This window comes from Meles meles, chromosome X (assembly GCF_922984935.1).
Source record: "Meles meles chromosome X, mMelMel3.1 paternal haplotype, whole genome shotgun sequence".
Lineage (NCBI taxonomy): Eukaryota > Metazoa > Chordata > Mammalia > Carnivora > Mustelidae > Meles > Meles meles.
This window is the reverse complement of record NC_060087.1, coordinates 103,530,223-103,545,662: the sequence shown is the minus strand read 5'-3', so window position 1 is coordinate 103,545,662 and position 15,440 is coordinate 103,530,223. Positions and strand designations below refer to the sequence as shown.

The following is a 15,440-nucleotide window of genomic DNA, read 5'->3' as shown; positions in this document are numbered from 1 at the left end:
CTTCAAGAATTAAGTAACATGCCAAAAAGTCAGGTAGCTATTTCTGGTTATATACCATTTTGGATGATACTTATTTTCTTCCGTACATATTCTGTATCTTTAAAATTTACAATAATTCTGGAAAACTTTAGTTATAAATAAAAATATTCTGATATCATCAAAAGAGGGTACTCTCCAGAGGCAGTTTAAAAATGAGGAAAAGCTTACATGAAGAGAAACCTGATTAGAAAAATAAAAGGGGGCACCTGGGTGGCTCAATCAGTTAAGCCTCCAGCTCTTGGTTTGGGCTCAGGTCATGATCTCACAGTCCTGGAATTGAGCCCGGAGTTGGGCTCCATGCTCAGTGGAGAGTTGGCTTGAGACTATGTCTCTCTCCGTTTCCCTCTGCCCCTCCCAGCATGTGCATGAGCCCGTGACTTTGAGTTTCCATTTTCTCATTCTACAACATGCCCTGAACACAATTACTGTGTTATTTGTAATTGGGTCTTCAGTGGACAGAGTACCTGGTACAGAACATTCAGATGATAAATTGAATTCATTAACTATAAAATGAAGAAATTGAATTTAATGATTCCAGGGTATTTTCAGTACCTAATTTCAGCTATTCATTGAAATATTTATTTAAAAATCACTACGTATAATGCACTGTGTTTCATATGCTAAAAGTACAAGCCATTACCATTATTCTGAAGCACCTGAGAATGTGCATGGAGAGACAAGACTTTGTGGTTCTCTAGCATTCACTGACAATGCTTTCAAATGTCTATGATAAAATCTCATCTAGAAAGGATAGCCTACAGCTCCAGCCTCACCAGTCTCTTTTTTTGTTTTTTAAGATTTTTTTATTTATTTGACAAAGAGAGACACAGCGAGAGAGGGAACACAAGGAGGGGGAGTGGGATAGAGAAGAGCAGGCTTCCCGCAAAGCAGAGAGCCAAATGCGGGGCTCGATCCCAGGACCCTAGGATCATGACCTGAGCCGAAGGCAGACACATAACGACTGAGCCACCCAGGTACCCCCTTAATGAGTCTCTTTAGAAAGACAGGACTTCTGCCCTGTCTCACATCTTGTCACCTAATTGAACACGTCAGGCTAATAATTTAGAGAGAAACTACCTAACTCCCAACATAATTCACCTTGTTCTATAGCCAAAGTTGGACTAAAAAACAAAACCTCTGCATCTAACGTAACTTCCTAACAAAAGTCAACTCAGTCCTACCCTGTTTCCTCATATATATCTAACGGCCCAAACTGCTGCTCTTAGGAAAGGAAGGGATAGAAAAATGATGAAGAGGGCGCCTGGGTGGCTCAGTGGGTTAAGACGCTGCCTTCGGCTCAGGTCATAATCTCCGGGTTCTGGAATCAAGTCCCGCATCGGGCTCTCTGCTCAGCAGGGAGCCTGTTTCCCTCTCTCTCTCTCTCTCTGCCTGCCTCTCTATCTACTTGTGATCTCTCTCTGTCAAATAAATAAATAAAATCTTTAAAAAAAATGATGAAGACAAAACAAACTGGGGGTTGCTGGGGGGAGGTGGGGTTGTGAGATGGGGAGGGGGCTATGGACATTGGGGAGGGTATGTGCTATCGTGAGTGCTGTGAAGTGTGTAAACCTGGCGATTCACAGACCTGTACCCCTGGGGATAAAAATACATTATATGTTTATTAAAAAAAAAAAATTTGGAAGGGGAGGTGAACCATAAGAGACTATGGACTCTGAAAAACAACCTGAGGGTTTTGAAGGGTCAGGGGTGGGAGGTTGGGGGAACAGGTGGTGGGTAATGGGGAGGGCACGTTTTGCATGGAGCACTGGGTGTTGTCAAAAACAATGAATACTGTTACGCTGAAAAAATAAATAAAATGGAAAAAAAAATGATGAAGGAAGATTCCACTCTATGTTGTTGTGATGTCTTGATATTCTGAGGGATGAAGAAGAAGGCATGTTTTTGCCTCCTACTTATGTAATGCCTAAAGTGGCTTCTTATTTTCCCTTTGGAAGTACTTCTCAACTTTTCAAATAAGTGTTTCCTTTTGCTATACATAAAAAACTCATAAACTTTATATACCTAGTATAATAAAACAAGTATATTTTAAGTTTTTTAAACATAAAGGTATTGATACATTTTCATTAAAGCAGGCATGTTTCTCCCAAATGACTGCCAGTGAGGGATAAAAATAAGGCAAAGTATAAAGAGAATAACAGAACCACACAAAACCAAATTACTGTCAAACTAGGTATAACTAAGTGATAAGAGAATTGTATGGCACACATATTAAGTGTTCTAGGAGTTCAAAAGGAAAACTTCACCTTGACTGATCCTGAAAGGACTCAGGAATAGGGCAGGAAGAGGGAGGGATATGAATTGGGCTTTGAAAGATGGGTGGAATATCAGTAGATACAGAACAGGGGCATGAGGAAGGATGCAGATGGAAAGAAATCCAAAATAGACATGGGGAACAGCAAGCATAAAGATTTGGTTTTAGTAAAAGTTTCATCTAAAAGCATATGTTCATGAGGGAAGTAGTAGTCAGAAGTTTAAGATTCCTGCTCAGTCTTTGAGGGAGATGACAGACATCCATCCAGCACAGAAATATACCACAGTAATAGTGCCAGAGGAGTGGGGAAGAATGGGAAAGTATATATTTTTGTATATTTAATCTGTAGAATAATTTTTTAAAAAGATTTTATTTATTTATTTGACAGAGAGAGTCATAGCAAGAGAGGGAACACAAGCAGGGGGAATGGGAGAGGTGAAGCAGACTTCCGGCAGAGCTGGGAGCCCAACGTGGGACTCAATCCCAGGACGCTGGGATTGTGACCTGAGCCAAAGGCAAATGCTCAACAACTGAGTTACCTGGCACCTCATAAAAGAAAAAAGTTAAAAAAAAAAAAAAAGAAAGAAAATCCCCATGACTGTGATAAAGCATAACAATCTACACACACACACAGTATTATTGTTCTAGTCTAGAGTATTTTGACTAATTGTCTCTTTTTTTTATTTAAGATTTTATTTATTTATTTGTCAGAAAGAGAGGGAGAGAAAGCCTGCAAGCAGGAGGTGCAGTAAGCAGAGGGAGAAGCAGACTCCCCGCTGAGCACGAAGCCTGATGCGGGAATCGATCCCAGAACCCTAGGATCATGATTTGAGCCAAAGGCAGATGCTTAGCCAACTGAGCCACCCAGGCATCCCTTGAATAATTGTTTCCAGAGTTTATAGAGATACCTGAAATTGGTATTTAGGTCATATTCATACACCATTCATTCAAGAAATGTATACGGAACAACTGATACATGGCAGGCATGTTACCAGATACTGGGGGCAAAGAAGTAAACAAATAGACCAAAGTCTGACTTCATAGAGCTTACAGTATACTGAGGGAGAGCAAAAATAAATAACTCTACAAATAAGAATTTTAGGTTGAACCATATGAAACTACCAATACTTAACTGTTTTAACCAAAATGAACAGTAATTTAATATTGGTCAACTTAATATAATGACATATTCTTTTTTTTTAAAAGATTTTATTTATTTACCCAATAGACAGAGATCACAAGTAGGCCGAGAGGCAGGCAGAGAGAGAGGAGGAAGCAGGCCCCCTGCTGAGCAGAGCACAAGATGCAGGGCTGGATCCCAGGACCCTGGGATCATGACCTGAGCCAAAGGCAGAGGCTTTAACCCACTGAGCCACCGAGCCGCCCCATAATGACATATTCTGATAACATACGTTATAGAAAATGGGGGGACAGCTACAGTGTATACTAAGGGAAGCTTTTCTATTCTGAGTGACAGAGAAAGTTTCCTTGAGAAAATGATGTTTATGATGTTTAAGATCTGATTATGGCCCTTAACTAGCTGAAGTGAGGGGGGTGTGAGTACTAAAGACCAAGTGAAGTCAGCATGATACAGGAAGAACTCTCATTCCCCAGCTCTCTTTCTTTTCTTGTAGAAAACAACAAGACAGGTTGAGAGGCTAAAGTACTCTCAGGACAACATCTGGTAGTAAATGATAGCCAGCAATGGCTCTAAAGAACAAGAGGAATGAGAATCTTGATTCATTCAAAACAAGGTGTAGGGGCGCCTGAGTGACTCAGTCCATTAAGCAGCTGCCTTGGGATCAGGTCATGATCCAGAGTCCTGGAGTCAAACCCCGCATTGAACTCCCTGCTCAGAAGAGAGCCTGCGTCTCCTTCTCCCTCTGCCTACTTGTGCTCTCTCTCTGGCAAATAACAAATAAAATCTTAAAAAACAAAACAAAAAAAAACAGTGTAATACCTATACACAGTATTAAGCAGCAAGTAATACTGGAAACAAGAGGACTCAAAAACAAACAAACAAACAATAAAAAAAAACACACACACAAAACAAAGAAAAACAAAAACAAAATAAATAAAATAAAATAACAAACTCCAGAATTGAGAGATTGTTCATTTCAATGGCTTTGAAAGGAGAAGTCTCCTTCTTTTCAGTGACTACTTAAAGATATGATTAAACTCCAGCTAATCCAAAATACAACATGTTCTTCACATGAGAAAAGTCAGTAGATAGGTCTTGGAGTGTGTGTGTGTGTGTGTGTGTGTGTGTGTCTGTATCTGTGTGTGTGTGTGTGTGTGTGTTTTATAGCTCTTATTAGATTCACTTACCATCTTGACAGAATGTTTTGTATTGAAGATCTAACACTAAAAGAGGGGATCAACATTTAATTGTCAAGCATTCTCTGTCAAATGATTGTTTTGGAAAGCGTGAAGTGGCTACATTTTCAAGACAAAAGAAACTCTTATTTTGGTGTGACTCTTTTTTACTTTCCATCTCCTTAAGCAGCAAAGAGATTTATTTTTCTCTGGTAAAGATAACAATTTTGCTTGTTACAAAGAAGAATCCAGGATTATCTATGGCCAATTTAGGAATTAGAGAAATTACTTAGAAGTTGAAATACTAAAAAGATCCTGTTATAAAGCAGTCTCCACAACACTGCAGTTTCACGACAGCAATATAAGGTGGTCTCAGTGCCAGTGGTGATTCCACACAAAAAGAATGGTCAAGAAAGCATTTCTAAACATGTTCACATTGACTTAATTTACTAATAGCTAGTAATGGCAGCCATCTAAACTCTTAAGAGTTTATAATTTCTACTGGCACGTATACTCAGATGGGATTTGTATATTACTATGGACCATGGTTCTAGGTATTTCCTTCAACCAAGAATATTTAACATACATACACACATATAAGCAATTATAGAAACATTTATTATTAATGATATGCCAGGGATGTTAAATTTGTATCATATTTATTGCTCAAAATGATAAGGAAGGTTAGCGAAGTTAAACACCTGACCAAGTTCACACAGACAGTAAGTGTCTGAGCCAGGATGTGAATCGAGGCCCGGCTGTTTCTAATAAGCCATAAAGCTTAAAGCATACTAGTCCAGTATAATTGGTAGAGCAACTTCTGTTGCTTAGATTTTAGCTTCAGAGAATAGATATGTAAGTGGTCAAAAGTCACCATCTTCTATGACTATGAACTACATCACATTCCTCCAAAAGTAATAGGTCTTCTGGTGTGTGTGTGATCTGAGACCTTAAAGGCACCACCAAACAATGCAATTACATGGAATACATATGCTAAAGTTAGGGATGCCTGCCTGGCTCCGATGGTTAAGCATCTGCCTTCAGCTCAGGTCATGATCTCCTCATCCTGGGATTAAGCCCAGAGCCCAGAGTCAGGCTCCCATTTCAGAGGGGAGTTTTCTTCTGCCTTTCTACCCAGCTTGTGCTCTCCCTCTCTCTCTAAAATGAATAAAAAAAAGTCTTAAGAATACATATGCTAAAGCTAAATCTCCCTGTTATAAATAGTAATTCTACCACTAGAGTAATCCTATTCATCATACCAGCAGAATTCCTTCTTTAGTAAGGGAGGGTTGGAAGGAAGGAGAGTGGGCAGGGTCAGAATGGAAGGGTCATTTAAAAAACACAAATCCAGGCTCCTGGGTGGCTTAGTGGGTTAAGACTCTGCCTCTGGCTCAGGTCATGATCTCAGGGTCCTGGGATCGAGCCCCGCATTGGGCTCTCTGATCAGCGGGAAGCCTGCTTCCCCCTCCCTCTATGCCTACTTGTGATCTCTCTCTCTCTGTCAAGCAAATTAATTAAAAAATTTATAAAAAATAAAAAACACAAATCCCCAGAAGGGAAATGATTGAAATGTTGCTGAGTATGGGCGAAATTGTTTTCTAAGAAAGCCAGATGAGGAGACTATCATGTCTTTATTTTGCTAATTGGAAAAGTACTTTTGGAAAGAACTGAATTACTCAGGCAGAAGAGAAGATTTAAGAGCCTCTATGAGGGAAGACAGGGAAAAAGTGAAGTGAGGGAGGGAAATGCCAGGTAGAAACTTTAGAAAGAGAACGGAAAAATCCCACGGGTAATTGTGACCTAAATTTAGGGTATGGTTTGAAATCTAATTTTATATTCATCAGTCCAGGAAGTGGCAGTAATATTTACTAATAATATTAGCCCCTCATCTTTAAACATTGCAAACATTGCATCCAGCTTTTAACATGAATGATGCCATTTCATTGTTATTAGAATCTTACAAGATAAGCACTTTTATTGTCCCAACATGACTGTGAGGAAACTGAGGCCTACAGAGGTTGCATAACTTTACCCAGTCATAGTGAGGAAGTAGCTGACTCAGAATGCCTGCTCTAATCAGCTTGCTTGCAAAGTCCATGCTACAAGGGGGGAAAAAAGCCAAGTAATAAAAAGCAGAAAGAGGCAGGAAGGAATCAATCCCTTTCTGCTTTCTATTCTTCCCTGTAGAATTTCATCCTACTCAAGAAAACCTTGAACTGTGTGTTATTAGAGATCAATTTGTCTTACATTTTATAAAATGCAAATAATCCCATTTTGGAAAAGTTTGCTTAGAAGCCCCATCTCAATCTTCACATCCTATGATAAATCTCCACAAATGAAGCAAGGCCCCTATTAGGGAAATCATAAGCAAAAGGAAACAAAACTGAACTTAAAAAAAAAAACTCTCACTTCCATATATGGCGTTCATTGGGAATTATTTTTTCCTCTCCATGAAAGTAACTAGACTTGGAGGTCTTATAGTTTTTGCAACAGTTTACAAAACAATGACTCTGAAAAGGACAAGAAACAATCCTGAGCACTTCAGTATGTTAATGTTTGTGTATGTCAAAACAATACTTTTATTTAGCTAACTGGGAAAACTATGGAAACAAAAACAGGACAAATGAATAAAATTTAAGTGAAGATGATACTGAAAATGACATGGAAATTTATTTATTAACAAAGATTCAAATATTGTGGATTCTGAACATTAAATTGAATTCTAATCTTTGATTTCAGGGTTTCCTGACACTCTGTAAATAGCTCAGTATTTTCCTTAAGCTCATAAAATTGGTGAGAGCAGACACAGTTCTGCTCTAAAGGAATTTAAATAATTGGTGTACTAAAGAAATACATACATAGAATTTCTCCTCAAAATCATTCTTTGTCTCAAGTACAAAAAAGTTTTCTAAAGAAAACAAAAAATCTTCTTCCTCCGGGATGCCTGGGAGCCTCGATAGGTTAACTGTCTGCCTTGGGCTAAGGTCACAATCACAAAGCCCTGGGATTAAGCCACACATCAGGCTCCTGCTCAGTGAAGAATCTGCTTCTCCCTCTCCCACTGCCCCCCACTCCAAGCTCATACTCACTTACTTTCTCTCAAATAAATTAATACAATCTTTAAAAAAAAAAAAAAAGCACTTGGGGGTTACATGGGTTTCTTTGTTTGAATGGGCTGCCTTGGGCTCTGGTCATAATCCCAGAGTCCTGGGATCAAATCCTGTGTCTGGCTCCCTGCCCAGCAGGGAGTCTGCTTATCCCTCTGCCCCTCTCCCCCTCACTGCTATGTGCCCATGCACTCACTATCTCCTAAATAAATTAATAAGTTGATTAATAAATTAATTAAACCATTAAGAAGCACATACATAAAGGAGGACATAAAGGAGGTGGAACAGTGATATTGAGAAAGGAGGGCTGCATTGTCACATTTGAGAAAATCCTAGTTAAACAAGTTTATTGACTAAAATACTTCTCAAAGGCTTTAATACGCTTTAATATCCTACTCGTTTGGATTTTTACTACCATAGTGTAACAAGCTGCCATTTGAGTACAGATATAATGTAAACTCCTTTAAAACAGTGTCATAAAAAAAAAAAAAAAGGTGTCACAAGTTCACTTGAAATTACCTAAAAGTAGAATATAAACTCTAGTTCATACTGTTCACATAGTTCATATCTAACAATTCCACATTCAGGGGCACCTGGGTACCTCAGTGGGTTAAAGCCTCTGTCTTCGGCTCAGGTCACGATCTCAGGTTCCTGGGATCCAGCCCAGCATCAGGCTCTCTGCTCAGTAGGGAGCCTGCTTCCTCCTCTCTCTCTTCCTGCCTCTCTGCCTACTTGTGATCTCTATCTGTTAAATAAATAAATAAAATCTTTTTTTATATATGCCACATTCAGACTAATTATAAATTTAGGTTACCTGCTTAGTTCCTAAAGGCATTTAAATTAGTAATCTCTGATTTGAACAATCTATTCTAGATTTAAATCTAGACTTCTTAACCCAACTACCTAGGAAAATTTCCATTAGGGCATATGACACCAGTTTGGGTGCTCCCCTTTGAAGGGTATTTGATAAAATATAGAGAATCCTAGCTTTCAGCACTAAATATTCCATTGTTTGGTAATTTTGCTCACTAAAATAAAAAGAGTATACCCCAAATAAAATTTCTTCAACTGGAAAACTGGTAAATCTAGCTTGTTATGTTACCAAGGAATAAAGGAAAGAGCTTCATGCTAAACTCTTCAATACTACCAAATTTGCTTTAGATTGCAATAGCTTAACATCATAAACCCCAATGAAGGGGCACCTGGGTGGCTCAGTGGGTTAAACCTCTGCAGTCAGCTCAGGTCATGATCTCAGGGTCCTGGGATCAACCCCCCCAAGGGCTCTCTGCTCAGCAGGGAGTCTGCTTCCCTCTCTCCCTGCCTGCCTCTCTGCCTATTTGTGCTATCTGTCAAACAAATAAAAAATCTTTAAAAAAAAAAAAAAAACCCAATGAAGGAAGCTAACTAGAATGTGCTAATAAATAAAGCTACCTTAAGGGAATGATGGAAAGAGGCTGGAGAGAAAAAAGTGTCTAGACTTTGAAGCAGCAAACATCTTAGATATTTGAGATTTCCACTGCAGTTAAATGAAGGTATGATGGTATTGGTTATCATTTATATTAAGCATGCTAGAGAATTACATGTTCAAATTATATGCTTTGGAGCACAGTGATTGCTGTGAATCTGTGCTCTTAGCCAGTATTGATCAGCAGTGCTTGCAAAAACACAAGAAAACCAAAAACACTCCAACGATAAGGCTGTTGGCATGAGGTGGGAAAAAAAAAACATCTCTGTGGCGTTCTTTATAGTTATGGAGGATGGTCCTATTTCCTTCCTGTCTGATGTCTATATTCCTTTTCATTTTTTAAATTTTATTTCTTTTGTTGATAGAGAAAGACACAACAAGAGAAGGAACACAAACAAGCACAGTGGGAGAGGGAGAACAGGCTTCCCATGGAGCAGGGGACTGATGCAGGGCAGATCGCAGGACACCAGCACCATGACCTGAGCCAAAGGCAGATGCTTAACAACTGAGCCACACAGGAACCCTTGATATCCACATTTCATGAAAATGAAAACAAAACTAGTTTTCAAACTAATGGAGAGAAAAAGAGATTTGGATTTAGAACCCTGAAGTATATTTTGAACTTACAATTGATAATGAAATGAAAAGGCACTGTGAGAAGTTCACAATACACTGCTTGCTAGAAACTTCCTAGAATTCACAGAACTGCAGGGTGCCTATGTCACCAAACTAACCCATTCGTTGTTGCTGTTGTTGTTGTTGTTGTTGTTTTTCAAATAACCTCTATACTTCGGAAATTTTAGTTTATGTAAGTGAACAAAAGGTTATTTACTCACCTTTAGGAAATGTCTAAATTTCTCACAAAACAGTTGCAATAGAATGGTATTTGGTGTATATAATGCATAAATAATGTGCTTTATCATGGCAACTTATAGTATTCCTCTCCATGTTATCCTTTTGAAATAATTTTTCAAAATAACCATACAGACAAAGCCTGAAAAACGTATTCATGGTCCAAACAGAAAATAAGTTATTGATGTGGTCCACCCTTTTCTGTCAAAAAGTTTAAGTGAAATTGTACAGAGTCTAGTTACTTCTCAGGCTATATTCTTGGACCCTTTATAGAAACACTCCCAATAATGTATATATATTTGAATTATCAAAGAATTAGTGTAGATTTGTTTTACTGCTATGATGGTATAAATACAAAATAGTTTTATGCCACCAATGTTTTAAGCAAACAACGTTTTAACCAACCAAAGCTATATATATATATATATGTGTATATATATATATATATATATATATATATACATATATGTATATATATATGTACACATATATGTATATATATAAACTAAATACACTCAAATGAGGAGAGAGAAAAAACAGAACCATGACAACTAGCCGATTCACATACCCTTGAATTTTGCCATTCTAACAAATTCTTTCTGTGCAATTTTGATGTTTTTAAAAAAATTGTATTTGTTATAATTGATAGTAGTATTTAAATAGCAGGCATTAATAAGTGTTCCAAGAAGGCAGAAAAATGAGGTCAAGGCGGCCTGGTAAGAAATACTGGAGAAATATAAATGACATAGGCGGAACAAGTTGTTACAAAAGGCAGTTACAAAAGGAGATTAGTCTATCAGCACAAAATAAGTAAAGATCTACTTAGCACAGCCTCACTGCAGAACGCCAGGGGTAATGTTCCCATCATAGTCTTCACAATGGCATCCCCAGCAGCTGAAAGGTGGTGAGCTTCATGGTCATATGTGAAAGCTATGGAGTTTAGGCAGATAAAGAGGAAATGCCAGGGAAATCAGGGAGCACTTTTCAAGGCTCAAGCCATGGGAAATTAAATTCTAAGTCTGGATTCTAATCTATGGGAATATATAATGATAAAGAAAATTTAAGAACATAATTACAAAGGAACTCAAATACTGGTTATTGTAGGAGGCATGGACCTACCTCCCTGATCTTAGCAAAGGAAAAAAAGAGAAAAAACGCTTCCAAGAATTAAGTCAAACAAAAATCAAAATGGCTGCACTAACATTTCAGTGAGGCTAGATTTTAAAATAATCTTTTTCCTCTCTTTCAAATGTCCCCTCCTCCATTGTTAGCCTTTTGTTTCAGGAACCCTGTACCACCCAAAAGACAAGACAAAGGAAACGAGTAGTATATACACAGGTTTCCTAGCATAACCAACTAGATCTTCTATTTCTCTACAAAACTCCCGAACACCTTCAGTTGGGTTTGCAGTTCTTGAAAGACATAGATTCCCACAGACTCCTTTGCTGTGAAAAGCGATAAAGCTATTGCTCCTCTTTATCTCAAACTCAGTCTTCATGTTGTCTTGGCTCTGAAGCACCTAGGTCAGTTTTTGACAAGAAGGCAAGAAAAGAGGGATGCCTGGGTGGGTCAGTGGGTTGAGGCCTCTGCCTTCAGCTCAAGTCATGATCCCAGGGTCCTGGGATCGAGCCCAACATTGGGCTCTCTGCTCAGCCTTTCTCTCTTCCTGCCTTTCTGCCTACCTGTGATCTCTTTCAAATAAATAAATAAAATCTTAAAAAAAAAAGGCAAAAAAGGGCTCAATTATTATACAAAGTTAGAAAGGCTGGCTCAGCAAGAGTATGTAGTGTTGAGCTACTGACCAAAATTATTTAAATTCCCTTTACCAGTGGTGCCTGTTGGCTCAGTGGGTTAAGCTGCTGCCTTCAGCTCAGATCATGGTCACAGGGTCCTGGGATGGAGCCCACATCATGCTCTTTGCTCAGTGGGGAGCCTGCTTCTCTCTCTCTCTTCCTCCGCTCTGCCTACTTGTGATCTTTCTGTTAAAGAAATAAATAAAATCTTAAAAAAAAAAAAATTCCCTTTCAGGGTGCCTGCGTGGCTCAGTGGGTTAAAGCCTCTGCCTTCGGCTCAGGTCATGATCCCGGGGTCGTGGGATCGAGCCCCACATCAGGCTCTCTGCTCCACAGGGAGCCTGCTTCCTCCTCTCTCTCTGCCTGCCTCTCTGCCTAGTTGTGATTTCTCTCTGTCAAATACATAAAATATTTAAAAAAAAAAATTCCCTTTACCAGAGAAAATGACTACTGCCAGAATTTGTGGTAATTGTCAAACTACTAATATTATGTAAATTACCCCTAATTTGGAATTCAGTTTTATTTGAGGGTAGAACTCAATCAATCTTTTAATAGACCAGCCCTGTACACCCCACTGTATGATGCCTTGTTCTGTACAGAATATTAAAAAATAGAATAGAAATTGGCGAAGTCTAACACCAAACAGTCTGCACAAAAATGAAAAACGTCATCCAACTACAAAGATGGTTGATCCACACCATGCCAAAGACACATGTGTTTCCAAGCATGGTGAAAAGAAAATAAATAGATGATTAAAATAATATTTCCCACATAAATGACTAAATTATCATTTGCTTATCCATATCTACTCCCCATCCCAACATTCAACCAGCTATCTATATCTAATTCAGCCTGGAGATATTAAAACCGGAAGCACTATCCGATCACGTAAGTTTGGATCTGTAAGAAGATGTTTGGGCCTGGTTCGTCATACATGTTAATCCAGTGTTTACATATCTGATGGAGCTGGCGGACGTCACTACAGAACGGCATTGCTGACGACCTATTTGCCAAATAACACACACCCAGCTAATAAGTGAAACTCCAGATAATTCTATTTAGTTACACCTATTTAATTTTCTTATTTTTTAAACAGGGAACACTTCAGAAATTTGCATGTTACCCTTGCTCAGGGACCATGTTAATCTCTCTGTAGAATTTCAATTTTAGTATATGTGCTGCCAAGGCAAGCAGTAGTTATACCCATTTAAAAAAAGGAACTCTCCACCATCTTTAAAAAATGAATAGATGAAACTCATATTTAACTGGAGGAAAGCATTAATATAAATGAATGCTACTTAAAAAATAAATCTATACTCTTCAAAAGCTATGAAATCTGTTCGTAAAAGTTAAACTATATCAAACTATCCACATTCAGCATAAAAAGGTGTGTTGTTTTTTTTTAATCTCCATCATGATTACCTATAACCCCCTCACACACCACCCATCTGGTAACCATCAGTTTGTTCTCTGTAGGTAAGAGTCTGTTTCTTGGTTTGCCTCTCTCTCTTTTTTTCCACTCCCTTTGTTCTTTTGTTTCTTAAATTCCACATATGACTAAAATCGTATGCTATTTGTTTTTCTCTGACTGACTTATTTTACTTGCCGTAATATCCTATAGCTCTATCGACATCTTTGCAAATGGCAAGATTTCATTCTTTGTTACGGCTGAGTAATATTCCTGCGTGTGATGCATATGTGTGAGTAAAGTCTTCTCTATTTGTTCATTGGTCGATAGACACTTGTGTGGTTCCCATAATGTGGCTATTGCAGATCATGCTGCTATAAACAGTGCAGTAGATTTCTTAATATAAATTAGTATCTTTGTAATCCTTGTGTAAATACTTAGTAGTACAACAGCTGAATCATGGGGTATACTATTTTTAACTTTTTGAGGAAATTCCATCCTGTTATCCAGAGTGGCTGTACCATTCCCACCAACAATACAAGAGCATTCCCTTTTCTTCACATCCTCATCAGCACCTGTTCTTTCTCATGTTGTTGATTTTAGCCATTCTGACAGATGTCAGGTGGTATCTCCTTATAGATTTGATTTACAGTTCCCTGATAACTAGTGATGTTGAACAATTTTTCATGTGTCTGTTGTGTCTGTTGATGCCATCTGTCCATTTTTAAATTGGATTACTTTTTAAGATACTGAGCTTGATAAGTTCTTCATACATTTTGGATACTAAACTTTTATGAGATAAGTCATTTGCAAATATCTTCTCCTAGTCCATAGTTTATGTGACCTTGGAGAAAGTTATGAATCCTCTTCAAACTTGTTACTTTATCTTTATAATGAGGTTAATAGAAGCACCTACCTCATAGTCTCCAGAGAATCAAATGAGTTAGTACATGTAAAGCACTTGAAACAGGGCCTGGCAGAGCTCAATATATAATCTATTCTATTCTAAGTGATGCCTTTGCTCTTTTTGCTTTCGTCGTGGCTATTACTTTTAGATGGAGAATCCAGCAGATATTCAGAAAAGCAGAAATAGATTGAGAAAGAATTTGGGACCTGGAAATATAGCTTTGATATGGCACTGATAAGTGTTAGGATTATAGATGTACTACCATGGCGAGAAGAAACTTCAGATTAAATGTATTTAAGTTTGGGGCTAAGAAGGGATGCATGGAGAGGATAGAAAGTCAAATTATAAAGAGAAGTTTTAGTTAAGAAAAGAAAGGAGGAAATAAGGAGGAATCTAGAAAGGGCAGTAGGGTGAAGTAAAGATTTCCAGAAGGGAAACCTGTGGAAGGCGCCATGACCTGGTACTAACTACTTTACCCAGTTCCATGTACCCTCTTAACTCAGGTAACTTATTTTGTCGCTCCTTCTATTTCCTGGGGTTATACAATCAGTCATAATGACTCAGCAGTTTTCAAACTCAATTATTTTCCTAACTCCTCCTCCTGATTTTGTGTTCCAATGCCTCCCATACTTATTTTGTTAATGGGTTTCTCTCCCCCTCAAACACTGTAAGGAGGGGCTATGTAATTTTCACAGAGGGCACAATTGTCCTCAAAGAGAGAACAAACAAAGGTTCTAATTTCCTCTGCATCTGGACTCAGCATGCTTTTTTTGATGACCTACTCTCAGAAGTAAATTTTCCACTGTGGCCTCTAATTTTGTGCATAAGATTCTTCTCAAGGTTACAATCTGCTTGCAGGTGCAAAAAAATTGCATTTGAGTGAAAATATTCTAAATGTAATCTATGGCTCATCAAGCTGTCTGCAACTTTTCTTATATCCTAAAACACTGATTTTTTTTTTTTTCTTTACAAACTAAAATACATAATATGACAGGATCGTAGTTGTACTCATGACAAGGACAAAGCTAGCTGATAGTTTCAGGGTGGCTATCATGAGATCAACATATCTTTAGTTGCATCTTTCTTGCCCCAGGGTATGGCCCTTAACTCTACAGGTTATAAAACTGTGATTCGCCAAAATTGAGGAGAATGATATATGAATGAAGATGTAACTGTATAATGTTTAAATAGGGTATATACTTCCAATTACATCCCTATTCCAGGATCAAGGGATTTTAATATCAGATTTGTAAATTCTAGTGAATGTAGATCAAAGTAAAT

General features: G+C 38.1%; 1 non-coding gene across 1 annotated transcript; it reads right to left on the bottom strand.

The window, feature by feature from the left end:
* Positions 1-12,932: 12,932 nt before the first annotated feature.
* Positions 12,933-13,038, bottom strand: LOC123935691. The gene has a single exon (XR_006816971.1). It is a non-coding gene; the product is annotated as a U6 spliceosomal RNA (small nuclear RNA).
* Between the last annotated feature and the right edge of the window lie 2,402 nt (positions 13,039-15,440).